The following is a 23,140-nucleotide window of genomic DNA, read 5'->3' as shown; positions in this document are numbered from 1 at the left end:
ATAAGGAATTGTTGAGTCCCCGAAAGTAAAAATTTCCACCTGTCGCCAAGAGGCCAGTGGAGGGTTTCTTGTCTCTGCATAAACATCAAACTTTGCTGTTTATAGTCAAAAACGTCATGTCCGACGTCTTTGATTGACTGGATCCACTGTGCGGCGCGGCGTGAGAACGCCGCCCCTCCCCCCTGGGCATCGGCCGCGGCTCGGGCATTCCCATCCAGTCGTGCCTTTCCCGCCGATTCGAGTCGTTTTCGACGGCCGCCCCGCCACCCGCCACCACCCTCTCTTTCCCCGTTTCCACGTTTCACGCACCCTCGCGTCCGCGTCCGTGAGATTGCCCTTCCTCGCTTCGTCGTCTGGTCCGGCCTGGCTTTTCGCGAGAGGACGGGAGCTCCATCCAATCCGTCGGCCCGGGAAACTCCACGTACTGATACTGAGAGGGACTCGAAGTCACTCCGAGAGACAATATCTCAGCCCAGAGACAGGGTTTACAAAGGATCACTAGACACGGTAAGCATCGAATAAGCACATCGACGGCGCAAGTCCGCATAATCACATATCTCGTTTGCGGTGTCTGAGAATATCCGCCTCTATGTTATTTTTTTAAAGGAGAACAAATTGACATCGTTCCTTGAAGTTTTTGCAGAATCTTCTTCGCGCAGAGAAGAAAAATCACGGCAGTTTTCAAGAATTGCCGTGGAGTAGTTTTCCGTTTCAAAAATGAAGTATGACGGGAAGTCTGCGACGTCGCAGACCGAGTTATGTGATTGTCGACTTACACTGTCTAAATTTTTCATCATCCTTATTGTTTCTGTTGTTCTCTCTTCCAAATATGACAGCAGTTAAGCATCAAATCGGCCCAAACCAGCCTCTAAACTCTGATTTCATACATTTGTTCTTCATTCATTTTATATGAATAATATGAAATTTTTAGTCAAGAAACTGTACAATAGAAGAAATTATTTTTCCGAATCCTGTTCATCACTATCGACTAGACTAAACAGACAGAGAGTTACATCATCGATCGGCCTAACATCGAGGAGTAGACCCAATTAATTAGTCGAAGTCGAATAAAAAGCTGTTAAACGTGGCTCTTCCGATCTGGACGCGCGAACTGATTGTGTTGTGAGTCGCGGTCGCAGCCGCTAATCGGCGATCGCTTTAATTAGACGCGGGAACAAACAATCCGAGTCATTATCGCCAGCCGTAGCGTTGCTCGTCGCGACGGACGAGTCGCCGAGCAGACAGACGTCGTCGTCGTCGCGACGGTAATCAGTTTCCAATCAGCTGATCCGCGGCCACTCGCGTCGCCTCGTCGCCCGACGGCCCGACTGATTGTGCTCAGTGATGTGTCATGTTCACGCTTAATGCAGTCCCGCCTGGCGCGACATTCGCAGATGCATCAATCTGGCAACTATGCTTTCTCTTCGTGTAAACCTTTAATCGATTTTCGGAGAGGCCAGCGGGCTGATTGTTGAAACTGATGGACAAAGCTATAGACACAGAAGACAGAAGGGGTATAGAGGGATCCTATCGGTGGAAGCGGTTGGTTGCTTGTTGCAATAATCAAGGGAGGTATTTAATACAGACTAACTAACGGCAAGACCCGCGCGAGAGACTCTAAAGTTAATGTATCAGAACCACCCGTTTCAACCAATAGGATCGCTTCAATTTCCCTATGTCTTCTTTATCTATAGCTTTGTCGATCAATTTTAACGATTAGCCCGTAGATGCACCGACAAAAATCGGTCATTCAACACAAGTTTAAATGCACGAAAAGGAATCAATGGCCAATGTTCAAAACCACGTACGTATCCCCGTTTGCGTTGAATGCGACGTTGCAGGTTTTATATTATACTTTATTTTTCTTTGGAGTACTAGTCGACGTGATTTCTTTCAAATTTCCTACCTGTTAGCCGAATTTTCTGTATATTCGAGTCATGGAGTTAAGTTGTTCGTCCTCGAGAAAATTAAAGTATGAACGGAAATTTTGAAACATCGGAATAGAGCATACACGTGGCTTCGCATTTTAGCCATCGAATATGTTGCCATACCACTGGATCCTCATCTGTGGCACGGCAAAGCACTCATTTCCTATCACGCTCTCTCTTTTGACAAGAGATTTAGAAAAGTCGAACTTCAATATCACCGTGTCAAGAAAGAGCACGGTATTTGGAGGATCCACTTCTTGAGATATTCGGACAATCTTTCTCTCAAAATGTTTGATACAAAATAACATTGATGAGAGTTTTCAACTATTTAAGTAAGGCTCAGATTTGTTTATTCACTAAACGATCGGAAGTGGGAAAAATTCCGACCATATAATCTTCCCTCGGGTGAGGGAGCGAGAAAGTACACAAAAATGAAGAAATTATAGTTATACTGACAGAGAATCGTGGCTTAAAATTTAACATTGTCGGAAAGTCGAGGTGAGAAACTGACAGCGTACGCAAAATATTTATCCCAACTCCTTGATGCAACTATTCGACCTTCACGGCAGTGCGTGAAGCATACTCAAAACTTGAAGGCGTTTCGGATATGATGGCCCAAGGAGCACTTTATATAGCGGGTTTTTATGAGTCGCTAATAAGATTTTTTGTTTCGATGAGGGAGAGACAGAGAGCAATGGAGTGCTCTCTGGCACAACAACGGTAAAACTCGTCTCTTTGAAAAAAAAAAAACAAACAAACAAACAAAAAAACGACAAAAAAACAATTGTCATGAAAAAGCATTACTTGCGCACAGGGGGGCCTCGCATAAGATTCCTCTATGATGACCCTTTCCTTATGTATCAAAACATGCAATAGGAGCGCTTGTAAAACGACATAGTCACTTCAAACGTTACCCAAAACGCCTTCAATTTTTCATGTATGCAACGAAGACAACAGTCGAGTATTGATAGTTGCAATATCGCGCTTGTGGACTCGTCGAGTCTTCCGTGAACTGCAAAGACATTTCCATAAATATGAACTATTTTATTCTTTCCTTGGAACCGGACGCCGTAAAGACGACGTTTTTACTATGTTTCTTCATCAATGACGTACGTTTTACACACGTGACTTTCAAGAAGAAACTTCAAAACCCTCTACACAACTTCAGTTTTTTCATTTAAATCCTGTAATAGAAAATCCATTTATTCCAAGAGTATAATCTCTTGGAGTAGTGAGGAATCTCTACATAAGTACACAAGTTCAGTACATAAGTTCGGCAAGACACTTTCTTCATGATCTTATGTCTCAGAGTAGCCCACGGTTTGGGTCGATTTTACACAAAATTGTGTAGAGCAACCAAGTCTTTTATGTAAACTTGACACAAAAAAGTAACACAAGGTAACACAGAGTGACGTCAAACACTGACATTTTTAATTGCTCACACATACTACTTATAACAGCAATAGTAAGTAGTGCTTATATTGACGGGTCATTCTCTAAACTTTGTTTTTAATTTGTGTGTATCGATTTGAATAAAAGCCAAACTGTAACGATTAGAAAATTTTAATTTCATTTTAGATTCCGAAGAAATCATGATGAGAAAAATCTTAGCTTGTTGGAGGTGCACCTCGAGTTACCTGTGAGATTTTCAGACCTAAATAATTCAACGTAAGTTTCACTGTGCACAAAGTGATTTGGTTCACATCGATCGGCGAGAGAAGTGGCAAAAAATGAAGTAAAAATGAAACCAAACAAGCAAACAAAACAGTCAAAGAATCGTGTAAAATCTGCTGGATCGTACCGATCAAATATTTAACAGCCACTTTTCGGGTCCGAAAAATTAGGGTGGTCTTTTACCTGCACTACTCCGGAAGTTCGCCGTTAGACCGGTGAAAGTCTTTGAATAACTTGAGAGGGATCGACTTGGAATAAAAATATTCGTATTGTGTTTGGTTTCTCGAGAAAAAAACCGGAGATACGAGAAGTGTTCACCATGTATAATAGGAGAAGGAAGTACAAGTGTACGAAATAGAATCGTAAAAAAAAGAGCTATCGGTTTCACTTTCATCAGTTGTGGAGAAAATGCGTATGTATCCTCCTCCACTGAGTTGCATTTCAGAATTAAAGGATCATATGCATATTCAACATTCACAATATAAAATAATAGTGAATATAAAGAATGATGTGAATGCTGTGATCCGCATTCTTCTATTTTAGGCTCTTATTCACAAGGAGGATTCATAAAAAAAAAAAACATGAAACATACACACACGTTAAGTGTCTACACCTTGGCAGAGATATTGCCTAAAAATCAGTCAGGTAAAGTAGATTGTTGTATTTACGTCGCGTGGCAAAAAGGAAAGTCAGGCATTTTTTCAAATGCCTGGGCAAATAGTCGCAAGTATTCTAATTTATATTGAAATTCTGATTCTTTTTCTAATTTTAGACGGAAAACTTCATTGCTCCTGTAAGAAAGCATTCTCCGTAAAAGTATTGTATCAAACAATAGTATTTTAAACGATTTTTAGCTCCTTAACAAACATCTATCTTGAAATTTTCAGCATGTCATAAAATACAGAATTTTTAAAATTATAACACTTAAATATATGAAAAAGAATTTGTAAAAGGAGAAAAAAGATGAGCTTGTAGACTTGATGATTATTTTTCCCATTATACTGAAAACTCGTAAAAATCTTTTATGTAAATTTATATTAAATATAATAAACCGTCAAAATTTGACTATATGTTATATGCGTCAGAATTAACTAATTGCCTGCGACATTTACAATGGTGAATCATCAATTAAGCGGGATTAAATGTGCTTTGAACATTCAGAATTGAGAATAGTTTTCACACATTCTACGACTGTGTTTTGTCATGAACTGAAGGACTTTCCGTCCAGACTATTCCAAACAACGCAACTGGATCGTTAGTTCAGTGAAAAATATAATATCCGTGATCTGTTCACTTCTTTGATTTTTTTTCTATGAAGAGCAATGCCGCTCAAGCCACGCATTGATAACGGTATCATCGGATGATAAGTGCTTCCGGTCGCGGTAGATAAACACTATTCCGGCGAATAGATTCATCCTCTCCAAGGGTCTTTGCAGGCATTCTGTAGTTGCAGCCAACTACGGAGTGAGATTCATCAAATCTACTTTATGTGAGAGGCTTATTGAAGGGCAAGGCGCATAAGTGCGGTTTTTGAAAACAATTGCCATATTAATAATTTCAAGTAAGACTAGTCTCTATGACCAGCGCAACTGACCCAATACTGCCCTGGTAAAAATTGGCGATAAGAGCTGCGATTCAAAATACCATAGGAATTCTTATAGCCGGCTAAAGAAGGCTACAGAAAATAATATAGCTGACTGTAGAATGCGGAGAAAATCATACAGCCGGGCTATACGAAGCGATAAAAAATTATGCAGCCGGGCTATAGTTTCTATCGCCGGGCTTTACACTTTATCGCCTGGCTGTTGCTTTTTCGCCATCGATTATAAAAGGCTATAAGAAATTGTGTAAAAATTCGTGTGCTTTGGAAATCATTAAGTTTGATACGGAACCATCTTAATATTTACAAAACACACATTATATTTTCCTTTAATAAATATTTTTTTTCATCAATTAAAATGAGAATAATCCGTACAGGATGTGCAAACATTTCAAAATCATGAGTTGAATAACGCTGACTCTGCCAGACTAAAGATCAGAGCACACAAAGCGGAGCGGCGACGCACTGGCGCCTACAAACCTAACAGGGATACTTCACGCATTGCGCAACGCGTGAAGTATCCCTGTTAGGTTTGTAGGCGCCAGTGCGTGTTTCGCGCTGGCTGTCCGCCTGCCACGGCGCTTGAAGCAACTATTTCACACCAGAGGTATTGCACAGTATCATACGAAACTGAAGGCGCTATAATATATTAGTAATGGCAGGCATCCATCAAAAGTACGGAGCTTTCCTCGCAAAATGAATCAAGATACTACGTTCCAAAAAGAGAGCAGTATTCCAAAAACTCACTAAGTCCTAGCATCCGTAATTAGTAACGTTTAGCATGCACTTTATCGCCTGGCTGTTGCTTAATCGCCATCGGCTATAAAAGGCTATAAGAAATTGTGTAGCCGGCTATAGAAGCTATTGGAAATCTTAAAGCCGGCTGTAGGTCTATGGTATTTTGAAACACAGATTCTAATGCCAATTTTTACCAGGGTGGTTTTCTCACCTTTAACACTTTATTGTTTAAAAAACAAACCTCTTTCCAAGCTCTTTTTAAACAATAATGTATTAAAGGTGAGAAAACCAGCAATGGGTCAATTGCGCTGGTCATAGAATCGTATTTTAATTCTTATTTCTTGTGGATGAGCGAAAAATAATAAGATCCGTCCGAACAGCAACTTTCTACGTTCAATATTGACCGAGATATCGCACTTTGGAAAATTCGGTTTAAGACGTCATCCACCGTGGTAGTGACATCTTTGGTTTCTCCTACCTTGCTTTCATCCGAAGTACACGTTGAGTAACCAGTGAAAATGCGGGTCTCCTTGCCAAATGAAAGCGAGAAGGAATAAACCAAGGGGTCACTGCCGCGGTGGATGGCATCGTTTAACGCATTTTTCAAGGCGCGATGTTCGCACTTTACTCAGAGAATTGCTGTTTGAAGAGATTTTATTATTAATAGCTAATCTACAAGAATCAAGCATCAAAACACGATTCTGCACGGAGAAAAAAACTTCGTGCGTGGAACCCGAAGTTTAGGTCATATGGATCTCTGAAGTTTTCAGATTGAGCATCTGAACACTTAAGGTCCAGCTGCTGAGGTTTGGATCACACATCTGAAACTTCAGTTCTTACATATGAAGTACTTCGGTTTTCACATCCGAAAAACTTCGGTTCTCACATCTGAAAAACTTCAGTTCTTACATCTGAAGTACTTCAGATGTGTGATCCGAACCTCGACAGCTAGACCTTAAGTGTTCAGATGCTCAATCTGAAAACTTCAGAGATTCATATGACCTAAACTTCGGGTCCCACGCACGAGGTTTTTTTCTCCGTGTAGGACCAGCGTAACTGACCCAGTATTGGCAGATACATCTGCAAGATTATGGCTCTAAAACGTCCATTCATAATATGGATTACTGAAAATTAGGGCTAAAATGCATCGATTCGTCTGCAGTTTTTCCGAAGCACCGTACGAGCGGTGGGCGTTGCACCGCCCGACAAGTCCTCTCATGAAGTCGTTTCGTCTCGTCTCCCATAGATGAAATCAGGACCTAGGTCAGATTTTATCAGTCAAAGGTGCTGCAACTCCAACTTACTGCTATTTGTGGAACAGGTGGCGAGCGAGCGTCGTGGGAAGGGACGCATCATTTCGCCGGCCGAAGCATCTCAGGGCTCCAAGTAGCGGTTCTCGAAGGCCTTTGGGGTGCCTTTGAACCCTCGATTCGCTGTAATTATTTTTTGCCGCATCATCACCGCCGCTTTCGGTACCCTGCAGGGTAACGGTGAATTGGTTTCTGAATGGCCCCATCCACTTAAAAACCCTTGAAACCCGATAACTGCCCGGCAATCAATATCATTTATTAATAACCAAAGCGGCGACTCTATGGACTGCAGTGGCTAGTCTAGTGAAATTATTGCAAGGGGAGTGATGGATAATGGTTCTAACGGTACTGATCTGCTACCCTTACTCGCCTCAAATCAGTCGGTGGGTGGACGTAGAGTTTAAGAAGAGATATGATCCAAGTGAAAACCGAAATGTCTTAGGCACCCCGCCCTGGATGCGCAAGAAATTCAAGGATCTGGATGTTTGGTACAAAAATCATTTACCTGCAAACAACGAGATTCAAAGATGGAGGATATTTGTGAAGCTACATATATGACACACAGCGAGTGTTCCGAATAAGCAGTTTGATAATGATTTCCAGAATCATTTTTGCTGTATTTTATCTCGACTCTTTCCAAGTTCCCATTAATTGAATATTTTGAAACACTTTATTTTTTTTTTTTTTTTTTTTTTTTTTTTTTTTTTTTTTTTTTTTTTTACTATTTCATGTTAATCTCTCTTTTTAGTACACCAATCAAAAGTTGCCTACTTTCCTCTCACGTTTAACTATTTTGCAGGCTTATCAAACAACGTCCTGCTTGGAAATTCTGTGAGAATATTCCTCACACTTAAGGGTAAATTTGCAGACAGTTTCAATGTGTAAATGTTGTTTGATTTTCATATGAAAAAAAAGAAAACATAAAAGGAAATTCTGCAGCAATATGAAATGCTGCTGCTGCTGAAATGCAGCATTATGCATTTCAGCCATTGATTTCATGGACGCTGTTAGGCTAAAAATTCGTCCAGGACATGCTTCATGGGCTGATTTTTGAAATTGTTACACAAAGCTATAGTCAAAGAGGAAAAAAAGAGAATGGAGCGGTCCTCTTAGTGGAAGTGAGTTTTGCAATGAAAAAAAGGAGGAAAGTACTAACAGACTAAACTAATGGCAGCCCAAATAAAACCCTAAAGCTAGGCCATCATTTCCCCTAACTTAGTCAATTGCAACCACCCATTTTGTAGTCTTTTCCGCCTATCGTTGTGTCTATCAATTTCAATAATCAGGTCACAGTGTATCCTTTAAAAAGCGGGAAACAAGGCTAAAATTTCACGAAAACAACATTCTCGCTTTGAAAGGTACAACCAGGTACTATTTTAGATTTTTACCATTTTTCTTTTTACCATTTTATCCAACTGAGGAAGGCTGAGATTTCAGCCAAAGCGTTTCGGTTTTATTCCTACTGTAATAAAACATTTTTTATTACAGTGTATCCTTTGGCGCGCTTTTCAATACTGTCGTGTTAAAACTGCATGTTTTTCTTCAAATCTCGAGACTTTGTGAGTGATCTCGAGACTTTGTACTTCGAAAGTAAGTCACTCACGATCTGCCAACATCGTCTGAAGCGTTATCGAATTTGCCGCGACCGGCGCCTCCCCCCCCCCCTCCCCTCCTAGGGCAAGCCGTATTTATTCAATATTCAAATGGGGAACGGGCTCCCGCTGCAGTTGAGTTCGTGACGTCTCAAGTTCACGGGCGATGCTCTGAAATATGTGTCTGATAATTACAATGGTCCAATATCCAAACACCAGACAGGACAAGGCGCATGCGCGTCTGGTCCGGACCGTGCACGACGTCGCTCTCCGACATTAAGGCGCAACTACACTTCGCGGTGAGCCCTGTCGCCCATATAACCCAATGCTTTTCCGGGCTCGTCTCGTGTGTAGTTACGCTCTTTTGCCAGGTGATCGACGATGAGATCATTGTGATTAACTTGACGCAGCAGGGAGCCGCGATTGGGTTCCACGTTGGGAGTCGCCGCTACTCTCATAAAGTTTAACGACAGAGCCGACCGTTCGAGATAATTTTTCCGCCCAGTTGAAGTTGAAATGAAGTTGAAATGAAGTTGAATAAGTAACTGTACTTCCATTGACGATTGGAAAGGGGTCCAGCCTATGCTGCCGTGCTAAGGAAGAACGCCGTATGAACATTCGAGAGTTGCCAAATTTCCTTCGATAAAATGTTGATTTTTGAGGAAATTTGTGAATATCTTTCCCTGAAATTTTCAGACGTTTTAGATCAAATTACAAAATTATCCGAGATTTGGTAGACAAATATTTAAACATTTTCTTGAGAATTAGTGATTTTCATAGGAAATTTGGCACCGCTTGAAGGCTCATACGGCGTTTTTCCTTAGCATAGCAAAATGAAGCTATTGCATGTGTCAGGAGTTTGCGATTCACGTACTGATTCCTTGTACAATTTCGCGAGAAACATAATTGTGTGCCACCGGTTTTCTGTGAGATCAACTCCAAAGCTCAAGGAAAGCTCTTGAGGTTGAGGGGGAGAGGGTGTCCTAACGGATATCAAGACAGTCTACAGTTGCTTTCTGATTGGATGCAGCTGGTGTTGCGCCAAACGGCATAACTCCAAGAGTTGAAATTATACTCATACGAGTTTTTTTCCTAAATGGTGAGAATGCACTGCGTAATGCGGTGTAATGGCTAGGATCATATGATCACTACCTCGTGGAATCAAAATATGGACAAATGGTTTTGGCAATTTTCAGGCTTGAAAATCGTGTATCATTTCTCCCCATGTTGTAAATTATAGAGGCTGTAAATTACTTAAAAAGCGAGGAAAATCGCCCCCTCGTTCCAAAGACTCGAAAATTATTTGCAAAGACGTCAAGACAGACAATGCGCCAAATTTATAGACGTTCGAAAGGGTCGACAGTCTGTCAATAACGTCTTCGAATGAAGAGAAGAAAGTAACAGCCCGGCCACGCCTAACCTTGACGAAACAACGGAGAAAGGTCCAACGGCCTCGCATTGTCCTTCGGGGAGACAATGAAAATCGAGTAGCGAAAAAAAGCGACATTTTTCAATCACGGCTATCGTCAGCCTTTTAATTTGGATTGCGACGAATCGCCGGCATTTCGTCAAAGACCGTTCCTGACATGACATCAGCGACAGTCGGGATTGGTCTCCGGATCGGACAAAACTCAGGCACATTCGAGAAAAAAAGGAACTGATTTTCCAAGGAAACGGAGAATACGCTCGTTATACTGCCGTATGCAGAGGAAAACCGCCGTATGAACATTCGGACATTGCCAAATTTCCTCTCATTTATGTTAGTACGAACTGTCAGGGAAACTCATTAAAATTGTCTTCCAATTTTACAAAGATATCGTGCGGGATTTAATTTTGGATTACTTAAAATGTCAGGGAAAATAATTACAGATTCCCTTGAATTTGACCTTCTCCGGGGCCTCTGTCTATAGGAGGGCGAAATTTCAGTGAAGGGATTTGGCCGAGATGGGGTTAAAATTCGATCGGATTTCGAGATTTCAACGGAAAAATCCCTGCAGCGTCCGAACAACTGTAATGAGGGTGGTTTAATTCATTTCTTTTGCTAACCGAGGGTGTAAAATGTCTTATAGGTCGTATTGTACTTACCGATGATGGATTAGAATTTTAAATGGCTTTTTCTCGACGTGACTTTTTTTAAACTGGTAAGTTGAAATCATCATAACGCCAGATAGGTTTGAAATTTTCTGACGTTTATTGCCCCAAAATGTTCTTAAGACAAATCCTCTATGATTTTAAGTATGAGTTGCTCCGATTATCAGTTTTTGTGGACTGAGGACCCTCCTCCTCTCGTAAATAGAGATTTTTCATGGCGGCAAAATTGGCAACGTGTTAATGTTTTTAAGTCTTTTGTCTTTGGCGCGGCAGTTCCTAAGCAGTTGGCAGAACTATCCGAGAGAATCAAAATCGTAAAATCGTACGCCGTGCCTTGCGCACTTCTCCGATGAGCGGACCTCTGTTCTTTCTTTTCCGAGACTCTAGTGTCATTCCGCTCTCGATACCGTTTAAATCAATCAGGTAGTCGGAAACACTTGTCAAGATATGCTTGCTGAAGCGGCATTTCGGATAGATTTTTTTATCCTTTTTCTCTAAGGGGCGGATATTGTGCACTGTTTCAACAGCCTTTGTGAGGACGCGAGGAGGGACGAAGAAAGGTTACTTTCCGGAAACGTGCAGTTGCACCAGAGAGGCCTCAATTAGGCCTTTCCTGGGTTCCGTTAGCGCCCCCCCCCCCCTCTATACATCGCCTCGAATTGCGACGTCAGTGAAACCTGTAAAATCGATCGAGAAAGCAGTTCCCAGAAAGTACCACCTTCCCTTTTCGAAATACCCCGGCGAAAGGGAAAAAGGCATTCTTCCAGGTCATATTCCTGTCAACGATTGCGTCGCCCGGGTCGCGGGTCAGGTCGGGGGAGTCAGAAAAAAACTCCCTCGCCCCTTTCCCTTTTGAAACAAAGCCGAGATTTCGATCAGCATCTGGATTCGGTACCGTATCCTGTCGGGTTAGCGGGTCGAGCACAAAAAAAGGGAAATTTACTTTCTTCGGGACCTGTTATTTAATTTATCGGGAGGTGCGTATTCAAATGATACTATCGACGCACTTTTACCCACTCTCATTTTTTTTTTTTCACTCTTCATCTCGGTGCGTTCCCACAAGACAAAGCCGGGAGCCTGGAGCGGCAGGTACCCTTTGTTGGGGTCGGGAGGCCTTGAACTTACTTTCTTCGCATCCTTCCAGGGGTTGAGGTTCGAGGCGGAGGTTGTGATTTGCCTTTCCCGCGCTTCGAGGCCTCGACCCGGCCGGATCCCAGGGTCCGTTACGTGCACCACCTGTATCCTCTTCGGGCTTAGAGATCGCCTGCGACTTCCCTTTCATTCAATGGCCCAGATTTAATTCTAACTGCTCGTTTCCTGAGCGAGAGTGCACTGACATTAAAAAAACGTTACGGAGTGTGGAGTCCGTATGTTTTCCGAGATCGCTCCATTAGTCCCTTCATTCATGCGTGCAAGTGAAGAGCCAGCGTAAAAGGTGCATTTTCGAACACATATCATTCCCCTGAGCCAACTGTACCTGATTTCATGACCGTTACATGAGAAAGAGAAGTTATTTCGAAATATCAGGAAAAACCGCGCGTCGGCCTTCCAATTTAATTTAAACCTCATGATTCAGAAGTGGCGCTAAGGCAAAAGACTGAAAAACGTCTGCGCGCACGCTAAGAAAACGCTAAACGCCTTCAGTCCAGTGGTTATGCAATCTCGGCTACTCGGAGGTTGATATAGTTGTATCACACATTTAGATCCGTCAGCACTTAACATAGAGTCCATTCAAGTGAGAATACGAGCGATTAAGTGAGTTCGCCTTCAGTCCAAAGGGTTATGCAATCTCGGCTACTTGGAGGTTGAAATAATTGTATCACATATTTTGGTCCATCAACCACGAATATTATAGTTGCATCGAATAAAAAAACAAACGAGTAAATGAGTTTCAGCTCACTGGTTGTGAAATCTATGCGCCATTTAGTCGGCCTGCGTATTTTATCTCCTTTCAACAAATATTGCTCACACTGGGAAAAAAAAACACATTGGATCTAGAGTCCAGACTCTTGAAAACATTGACAAGAAAAAATACTCTTGATTCAATCCGATTTTTGCTGGAATCAAAACGGAAACCGCTCAAATTAAGAGGCTTGGTCCTTGATTTAAGCTTAAATCTGATTGAATCAAGAGTATTTTCTCCTGTCGATGTTTTTCAGAGTCTGGACTCTGGACTCTAGATCCAATGTGTTTTTTTTTTCCAGTGTAGGGGCTAGGGGGCGGACCCACTAGTATTTTCGAAAATCTTTATGGACGATTGGAATATGATGCTGTTATTGAAGCAACTAATGCGTCCAAAATTTAGCCTCTTGATCCCCGAAAACCTGTAGAGACATGACTAAAGACAGCCTCCGTAAGTACTTATTTCCTCTATGCCCTCTAGTCTAGGAATCAAGCTTTCTTTCCCACACACATATACGGTTGCGTCGAGCGAGTCGGACCTGTTCCCCGGAATGATTAATTCCACTCGGGCGGAATAAATCATCTTATCTGCAGCCGATTGTTTTTCTCCGTCGCCGAGGTGACGTCAACAACACGTGATAATTATCGCTTCTGCTCCGTGGCGCGGCGCTAGCTTGCTCCTTGCTAGGGCACGGGCGGGCCCGAGGCGCGAGATGCAACCCACAACGCTGCCATTTTGAAATAGAAAATACCCGATTAATTGAGCTGTTTCGATCTCGAGTGCATTGAGAGCAGAAGTGTAGTGTGACTTGATGTAATTTAAAGTTAAATTGGAGAGTGGCGTTTTCTGACTGAGAGAGAAGGAGCTGAAATAATTGACGTAAGGGAGTTATACGCACATTGCTATATCGCCTTCAATTTTTGAGATAGGCCAGATAACTAGAATTTGTCTTACTTCTTGAAAATTAGCTCAGGACAAGGGCAGGAATGGTAGTTGGGGGAGGTCGGGGGGCAAAATTTTACGATGAGGACAAAATGTTGTGTTGAGGGCAAAATTATAGGTACAGTTTGTGGGGTGTAATGACCCATGTACTTTATTTGTGCTGAGAGTGACACGGACTCGCAATTTTGTTGTAAATTTTATATAAATTTTAAGAGTCACAGAATTTTACTTCGGTTTCTTTAAAATCACCCAAAGGAAATTCGTTGATATTCCATAATCCATAGGAGACTCCACCCACGAGGTCGCAGATTGGTCCAACCTTATTCAAATACCTTTAAAATTTTCCTATATGAGATTTAATGTTGAAGGCTTCCTGAAGCCCTCATTAATGTCGATATAATACTATGTATTATCACAAGATATTTTAAAAAAAGAACAGGTCCATTATCAAGATGAGCTTCACAATGCTAGTATTCATACGTAGCCCAGGGACTAACTGAAAAATAGACCTGGTTCAATTCAGAGACAATCCGTTCACACAGGGCCTCCCTAGGAAAAAGAAACTTTGTGGAGGAACTCTGGGCAATAATAAATTGATTCAAAGATTATTGGACCAGCGAGCTGATCATTAAAATTGATAGACAAGGCGATAGACAAAGAGGACATAGGGGACATGGAGCGATCTTATTGGTGAAAACGGGTGGTTATTCTAGACCAAGGGGGTTAATGATGGACTAACTACCGGTCTCTCTTCGGTTGCCGTTAGTTAGTCTAGCACTCACCAGACTCACCTCCTTTGTCCATTACAACCACCCGCTTCCATCGATAGAATCGCTTTACTTTTCAGATTGTCTTCTTTGTCTATCGCTTTGTCTATCAATTTCAATAACTAGCCCGCTGATCAGTAACAACTCTCAATGAGTTGGCAACATTGTTTTTCCCCCATTTAAAGCTATCTAAATAATCGATTGCGGCAGCGTTCCTTGATACGTATCGATTGTTTTGCCTCTATTCAAATGAATGAAACCGGCGTTACCAACGGGAGAGAGATCCGGCAACAGGGGGTCGCGCTCCGGGTCTGACCCCGTAACTTCTAACGTGCCGCAGCGCACCGCAACGCGACCGACGCGCCGCGCCGCGCCGCGACGCTCCGTGACCTTCACATTTCGTCTGGCACGTGCTTCCCAGGGGTACTCAACACCCGCCGCCGACGCCGCGACGCCGCGCACGTTGCTGATAACAGCTCGCGCCCGCGGCTACCCGCCCAACGCGCGCCGCGCCGCCGCGACGCTGATCGAGCGTGGGTCACGCATCTTCGCGCTACATCGCGCGCTGTTAGTAGTGACGTCACCATAAGGATGCTCCGTTGGATCCAGCAATTTGGCAACACCGTTTTTCCTCCGTTTAAACCCACGTTAAATAATCGATTCTTGTCGGAGCACCTGCGGGTCGATTGTTGAATCGTTATCGAATGACCTTGATCGATATATAGCATTGTGAAGATAGGGATTTATCGATCGAGATCATTCGATAACGATTCAACAATCGACCCGCTGGCCCCTCCAAGAATCGATATATTTCCATAGCTTTCAATGGAGAAAAACAATGTTGCCAATTTGCTGGATCCACAGATAGATCCAAATAATAACAATGTCATGTTCTACGTCCCTGCTACCAGTGAAAATAAATCGATATATCGACGGTGAAACTTTTAAACCACGTATCTCGTTTCCGGTGTGTAAAAATCTCTTCTCCCATTTTATTTATTTATTTTTTTTTTTTTTAGGAGAACACATCAACGCGCCTTGAACTTTTCACAGAATTTTCCTCTCGCAGAGGAGAAAAATCACAGAATTTTTCAAGAAGTGACGCTGAATAATTCTTCATGTAAAAATTAAGAATGATAGGAAGTTTGCTACGCCGCAAACCGAGGCACGTGGTATTTCACCATCGATATATCGTGTTCCTGTGACTTAACTTCAATGGCGTCTATGCTGAGGAACAGTAAGGTAAGTGAAACGGATGTATTTTTTTCCGTTTCAGACATTCAAAATCCGCAAAACGTGCAAAATGCTGGTGCCGTTTGAGTCTAGGCGGGAAATTTAAAAGAAGTTTCCGACACCGGAAAATTCGATTCTATACTTGTTCTGCTCATACCATTGACATACCCATGGGTATAAGATTGGCAGCTGAGAGGCAATTTTTGCCGAGTGAATGGAGAATACTTATGAGAGAAAGTCATTATTCATCACCAGTCAGACGTAAGGTCGTATCTCGATACCTGTGTAGGCCCTCTTTTGCGTATAAATCCACGCTTTCTGGGCTTCGTGCGGAAGTCGATGTGTGTGGCATATGTTCTTACATCAAAAGAGCGAATTTGACGTCGCTTTTAAAATTTAGACTAAAAGACTAAAATTATTTGATTTTAAAAGCTCACCGATTTAATTGCTCGACGGTTCAAAAATTTCAATCCGAATAACGAACCCAATTAAATAGATGTGATTTTACCGATTGTCTGTATTAAAAAAATCAGAGTGAACGAGTTGAACGTCTTACGGCAACGGTTAACGCCGTCAAATGTCCCTACGGAGTTTAACCTAGAGTCCCTTTATACTGAGAGTCAAGACAATTCGGCTCATGGATGTCACAAACGGGAATAAAGATTACAGAAATTGAACGTTTTTCGTAATCTTTGATCGGCCCATTCTCAAATGCCTTTCTCCGTTCCTCCTCTCATTCTGTTTGTTCCTTGCCGAACCCGTAATTCCCTGGTCCATTCCAGATTATAATCTTTGCAATTGGTGAAAATGTAATCTTTATTCCCGTTTGTGACACTGTGGAGGCCTAAAATACGGGAACCAATCAGAAATGGATTCAAATTGTCTTGACTCTCAGTATAAAGGGACTCTAGTTTAACCCACTATCAGTTAAGGTAACGACAGAATCGAGCCGGTGCCAGGGAGGAGAGGGGGGGGGTGTGTCTCCGTGGCAGGATTCAAGCCTTTCGAGACTGTCAAAGCGGGAACTTTTCCTGTGTCTCCGTACGTGTCTCCGAATGTTATTTTAAGGGAATTTGTGCTCCTCTTCTGTCGCTTAATATTTCTCATAATTGTTCAAGTGACACTTGGCCGAAGTTGATTGTGAAAGCCAAAACGCCCTCGGAGACCCCTCGCACCTGGCTGCCACGAGGGACGAGCCCTTGTCCGTGCCTCGGGAGTGTCCCGCGTCGCACAAACGCACTGAAAAAAATTTCTCGGCGTTTTTACCAAGGTCCGTCGGTACCTTTACCATCTCACTTTTTTTTACCAATTATTGGTAATTTTACCAAGACAGACTGGTAAGCTCACCTAAAAACCGGTATTTTTACTGTTTTTCTCAGGTAAGAATACCACTTTTATTGGTAATCAATTCCCGGTAACTTTGCCATTTTATCTCGGTAATTCTACCACAGTCGATAAAAAGTATTGGCGTTTTTACCGGGGTCCGGTAAAACTACCGAGAAAGTCAATAATTTTACCGAGATTTCTCCGTAAAATTACCAATTCCATAAATGGTAATTTTACCAAGAAAAAACTGGGATCAAATAGAACCCTGAATTCTTGGTAATTTTACCCTTCTCTTAGTAAATGCACCGGGTTTTTTTTTTCAGTGCGGCCGCTTTTTTAGAGACCAGTGGCGGGATGTGATAATCGACTATCGATATTATCCTATCCGAAGCTATGGTAAAGAATCGATTATTAACGAACGCCCTGATAATCGATCTTTTTTCATAGGTTTAAATGGCATAGCAATCGATATATCGCATATCACTGTAGAGGTAGTCGCCTGTATGGAGTTACTTTGAAAATGAGTTCGCACATCAGAAATAGACAATGTCGCTTTTGAGGTTCATTGCGTGAAAAACTTCATATCACGTCCTAGACCTGAATTTGCCAAAAAATTCAATGAAAGCCAAGGTGAGTCGTCATGTTTAACCGTAACTAACATTATGCACTCTTTGAAACCTTTTATAAAAATATCAATGATAAACCATTATAATTTTTTTTTACATTTTCTTGCCGATTAGTCCAATAAGTACAATAGTACAAGACTAAGGGGGCTCAGCCCAAGCAGATGCATTGCTTTTCTCCCTCAGTCTTGAACTGATACTCATTGGAACTCAAAATTGTTGACTATAATTGAAATTTTTGAACTTTTTGAGCTTGTTTTCCCCGCGAACTAGTGTGAACTTAGCACTATTTCACCACCTTGTCACGAAAAAAAATTAATAAAAAAACAAGAATGACCCTCCTCTCATTTCATGCAAGAACCTAATAATTACAATTTGCCAAAACTCCCGCGCCGTCGTTTATCTGGATTACATTTTGCAAAAAGGAACCAGAAGCATTGCAATTGTGCTAAGACTGTGCAAATTCATCCTTTGCAGTAAAATAGCTGAAATCATGAAAAAATATGGAATTTACATGGTAATTTTTGTCTTAGATTCACAGTTTACAGCGAGTAAAATAAAAACTGCCAATATGGATAATCAGGTTTTTTCCAAGACAAAAGAAGTTGCACAATCTTAGCAACATTGCTATGCTCCTGGTTCCTTTTTGCGAAATGCAATCCATCTAATACCATGTTCCTACAAGTTTTCTCGTTTTCTCCCCTAAAATATGACTGGTTCGACTAGCTCACGAGCTGACAATCCCACTGTGCGCCTAGATTAGAGTCTCGTCCGGGTAACAATCAGTCAATTTTTGGTCGAAAGTCATCCCGGGCCTCCTTTTGTCCGGCGCGGTGGCCACACGCCTCATCTCGGGGGACCTTCGCGGGCGTGGGTCATAGGGGGGGGGGGGGGGGGGGGCTCCTTTATTCGGCCCTAAAATGCTTACTTCCTTCTTAAGGATGTGTGTTTGTTGTGGGGACTCCTCTCGGACGATACTCGGAATCTCGCGGGGGTATTTTAAAACGCCCGCGACACTTGCCAGCCTCCGCTGCAACGCCCGCAGTCCGTGGTTGGTGTCACTCATCATCTCAACTGGGTTGCCACACTGAAAAAAAAATCTCGGTGTATTTACTAAGAAAAGGGTAAAATTACCAGGAATTCAGGGTTCTATTTGATCCCAGTTTTTTCTTGGTTAAATTATCATTTATGGAATTGGTAATTTTACCGAGACATCTCGGTAAAATTATTGACTTTCTCGGTAGTTTTACAGGACCCCGGTAAAAACGCCAATATTTTCTTCGACTGTGGTAGAATTACCGAGATAAAATGGCAAAGTTACCGGGAATTGATTACCATTAAAAGTGGTATTCTGACCTGAAAAAACAGTAAAAATACCGGTTTTTAGGTAAGCTTACCAGTCTGTCTTGGTAAAATTACCAAAAATTGGTAAAAAAAAATTGAGATGGTAAAGGTACTAACGGACCTTGGTAAAAACGCCGAGAATTTTTTCTCAGTGCAGATCATGTGAAAAACGTGGATATTTAACATCGAGCCGCATGGCAAAATGTGCTGGATTTTCAGCACAATCTGGCAACAGTGCGTCCCAGCGTCCGCCGCGTGAAGCCGGGTCGTCACAGCCAATCTAGCCACTAATAAATGGACGTATTTATGCTAAAAGGCACTATGTGCATAGAGTTTGCGTGCAACATAGTTCCTTTTAGCATGAATATGTCCAAATGCCGGTCGCTTGCTCCGATAGAGGTGGCGGGTCACGCCCCACTTCCGGTATAAATCCTTGATAGTGATAGTGATTTCAAATCGATTTTTTTACCCAGAGAAGCTGAGGAATCGAATCGATTTTTTAATCGATCGAAAATATCGAGATCGATTTTCTAAAGCCAAACGATTTAACTCGATACACCATTGAAGTCGGACTATTTTCGTCAAATGATGGTCCAAGTTTTGAAATAATTCACAGGAAAGTAGACGATTTCATTGTTAATCCCAAAAATCGATGTTTTTAGATCGATCTAACATTGAAATCGCTTTCTGAGGAAACATTGGAAGTCGCTAATCAAAAATCGACTTCATGCAAAAGATAACCATCAGTAATCATTTCCAGGTCGAGCGTTCGCGTTATTGATCATATTTGTCAAAACGGAACCATATTAAACCGACGCAACATAGAAATAGAGCGAGGGAAAGGAAGCGCGTTGATGACGGCGCAGAGATACAACTATTCGTACTCGATGGATGTTCGTGTTGCGTCGCCAAAATTGAAGGCGCGATGGAGTGAGACGTGAACTCACAATGATCCGCTCGATGCTGCTAATGAGGTTTCACTCAGAATCGGGAAAAAGTTAATATTACGTCTCTCCCATCTTCGGTTGCGTTGCTCACGCAGCCCTTGAAGCACCACAACCATTAAAACAAACGGAACCAACATAAAAGAGGAGCCATAAACCAACACAACATGAAAGAGGAGCAAGAAAAAGGGTGCGCGTTGACGAAGGCGCAGAGATACAACTATTCGTACTCGATGGGTGTCCGTGTTGCGTCGCCAAAATTGAAGGCGCAATGGAGTGAGACGTGAACTCACAATGCTCCGCTCTATGCTGCCAATAAGGTTTCACTCAAAATCGGGAAAAAAGTTAAGAAACGAGGCCCGATTACGTCTCTTCTATCTTCGGTTGTGTTGCTCACGCAGCCCTTGAAGCACCACTACCATCAAAACAAACGGAACCAACACAACATGAAAGAGGAGCAAGAAATAGGATGCGCGTTGACGAAGGCGCAGAGATACAACTATTCGTGCTTGATGGATGTCCGTGTTGCGTCTGCAAAATTGAAGGCGCGATAGCGTGAGGCATAAACTCGGGTCAATGCTGTCTATGAAGTATCAATCTGCTTCAGGAGAAAATTTTGAAAAAAAACTATAGGCCCGATTACGTCTCTCCGATCTTCTGCTGAGTTTATCATGTAAGTATCCTTGAGGCGCCACTAATCAAATAAGATACACGGAAACAAACACAATTGGGGGAAAATATACGCCACTGCAACAATCATGCAAATCTATATTTTCGACTGATATTTTTAAAGTAGTTAAAAATAAATGTTTCAAAATATTTTAATGATTTAAATTGAACGAAGCTGCGTGCACGGCGTGAGCAGCTTGTAAGCTTTATTGAGCATCTTATGCGACCAAAGTCAAATACAAGAGGCATCGACAAAACGCACTAACAATAAGAGGTTGTCGAGATAATTCTGAAAAGCTGCGGAGTGAAAGAGAAGTGGAACGCTGGCTTAAAATTCGCACTAGAGAAAAAAGAGAAAGAAAAAGTATAATTAATCTTGACGGTGTTAGGTAATAATTTCCCCTACGCGTCATAAAGTTTCAATTGATTTACTCACGCGATGCGACATGAGATTCGAAAAAAAATCACATTTTCATGGCAGCGCGAACACGCGGACCACGTTTTTGCGGACATGGTTGCCATGATGTTGAAAAAATTAAGGATATTTTCGGAGAGTGACGCAGAAGTAATAAGATAACATTAGACCGAAAGTCAACACCGCTCTCGCTAAAAACCAAATCGGCGCAACTTGTTGTATCCCTTCGCGCCAGTACTCTACAAAACCGTTGGCAAAGGTCGAGTTTGGAACCGTACTAAAAAACAGAGTTAAAAATAAAAAACCGCATGATATTTCATGCCATCAACATTTAAAACGTAGAACTCGTTAGCTACACATAACAAGTCTTAAAGTCGCTTACAAAATGAAAATGTAGGTGTTTTAGTGAACATTAAAATACTAACAATAATTGAATTCAAATTTTCCGCTCTTGGAAAAATCAAAATTAACTTATTTTTAGCTCAATCGATCGCAAAAACGACAAATAAATTGAGTTTAGTCTTACAATAGACGTTTGCTCCTTTAAAGTACATTACTTCTATAACACTCAAAAGGAATTCAGTATGCTTATGAATATTCATAAATTTTCTGGAAAATAAATATTTTATCGAAGGAAACTTGGCAACAGTCAAATACTCACACGGCGTTTTCCTTAACACGGTAGTAATTGAGAGTGACTCCACCGGGTACCTACACATTTGCAAGTCTGTGAATTCGCTGATTAGCTGCGTGACATCCTTTTCCGGTAGCGTGTGAAAATTTTCCTAATTTTTAGCCGGATATCGATGGCCAAAGTGCGAAACCGCTTACCTCGGTTTACGACACTATATCTCTCATTTTGATAATAGTCAACGTAATTTCTTAAAAACTTCCCTGATTTATCTTTTCTATCAGCGGAGTTTTCCATAAAAATTTCAGGCTAAAAAATTGGCCCGTTCCTCTTCAAAATTATAAAATAGGATCGGAATGAAATATCCTCATGGAAACAGGTGATTTTGCACTTTGTCCTTCCATAATAATGAAAAATCTAAAGAATTCCAAACAAAAATTGTTATCGCGGCATGGTCATTGCCATGATCCAAGTGATAAGGAGTCACCAAGCTGCTGGTCAGGAAATAACTTAATCCAAAGCCTGGCGGAGTCCTTGTTATGCATCCCCTCCCAGTGGGCCGCTATAAAAAGTCCGATGGTTAATGCTTTGTATCCTCATTGTTGTTTCTTGCTTGATCAGAAACTGTCCCTAATTGTGTTCACCCATTCAGTGTAGTTCGTGCTGGTTCCATTATTTTCTCTGTCACTTCACCTGTGCTAAGTTCTCTTGTCGGACCCTTCATAGGTTAGTGCACCGTCTGTTTTTTAATTATCCGTCAATTCATCGAAGAAAGTTGTGAGGGTCACTTACAAATGCTACAGAATTGTGAAGGTGATTTGATGGAGGCCATTTTTTTGTGTCAAAGCGACGTGCGATATATTGCATCGATTAGCTCCATAATTTCAGCTACTTATCATTTGCTTCAAATTTTAAGATCGCACTTCTATTATCATGAGACTGAAGAACACATGTACCAAAGTTGACAAAGAAATTCAACGTAATAAAAGCGTGTTTTTTTAGAGGAAAAATATCGCATTCGAGTGCAGTTTCGATATCAGTATCGAATGCGATATTTTTCCTCTAAAAAAACCACGCCTTTATTACGTTGAATTTCTTTGTCAAATTTGGTACATGAAATCTTAAGTCTTATGACAACAGAAGTGCGATCTCAAAATTCGAAAAAAATGACAAGTAGTTGAAATTATGGAACAAATCGATGCGATATATCTCACGTCGCTCTGACACAAAAAATGGCCTCCATCGAATCACCTTAAGAGCGGATATTGAAAGTTTCGGATTTTTGATGTCATCTGGACGCATTAACAGCTTTTGTTTGCAACAAAAATCAAGAAAATAGGTCCGGCGGCGGTTCCTCAGAATTAAGGATCACGTGGTTTCGACCCTTACAGTTTTATTTATATCCATTAA

General features: G+C 41.6%; 1 protein-coding gene across 6 annotated transcripts in view; it reads left to right on the top strand.

Moving 5' to 3' along the window:
- The first annotated feature begins 215 nt into the window (after nt 1-215).
- The window catches only part of LOC109040176 (uncharacterized), a 48,878-nt gene continuing 25,953 nt past the window's right edge, over nt 216-23,140 (top strand). For 2 of the 6 annotated variants that reach the window (XM_072296656.1, XM_072296657.1), the window contains exon 1: nt 216-507. The gene's annotated coding sequence lies outside the window, so the exon portion shown is untranslated. Of the gene's footprint in view, nt 508-13,696; nt 13,716-15,564; nt 15,788-22,432; nt 22,457-23,140 lie in introns of those variants that run through there. The other 4 variants (XM_072296660.1, XM_072296658.1, XM_019056001.2 and 1 more) reach the window with 4 other exon arrangements.

Source organism: Bemisia tabaci, chromosome 2, assembly GCF_918797505.1.
Source record: "Bemisia tabaci chromosome 2, PGI_BMITA_v3".
Taxonomy (NCBI): Eukaryota; Metazoa; Arthropoda; class Insecta; order Hemiptera; family Aleyrodidae; genus Bemisia; species Bemisia tabaci.
The sequence above is the reverse complement of the archived record's forward strand: the minus strand, read 5'-3'. Positions and strand labels throughout refer to the sequence as shown.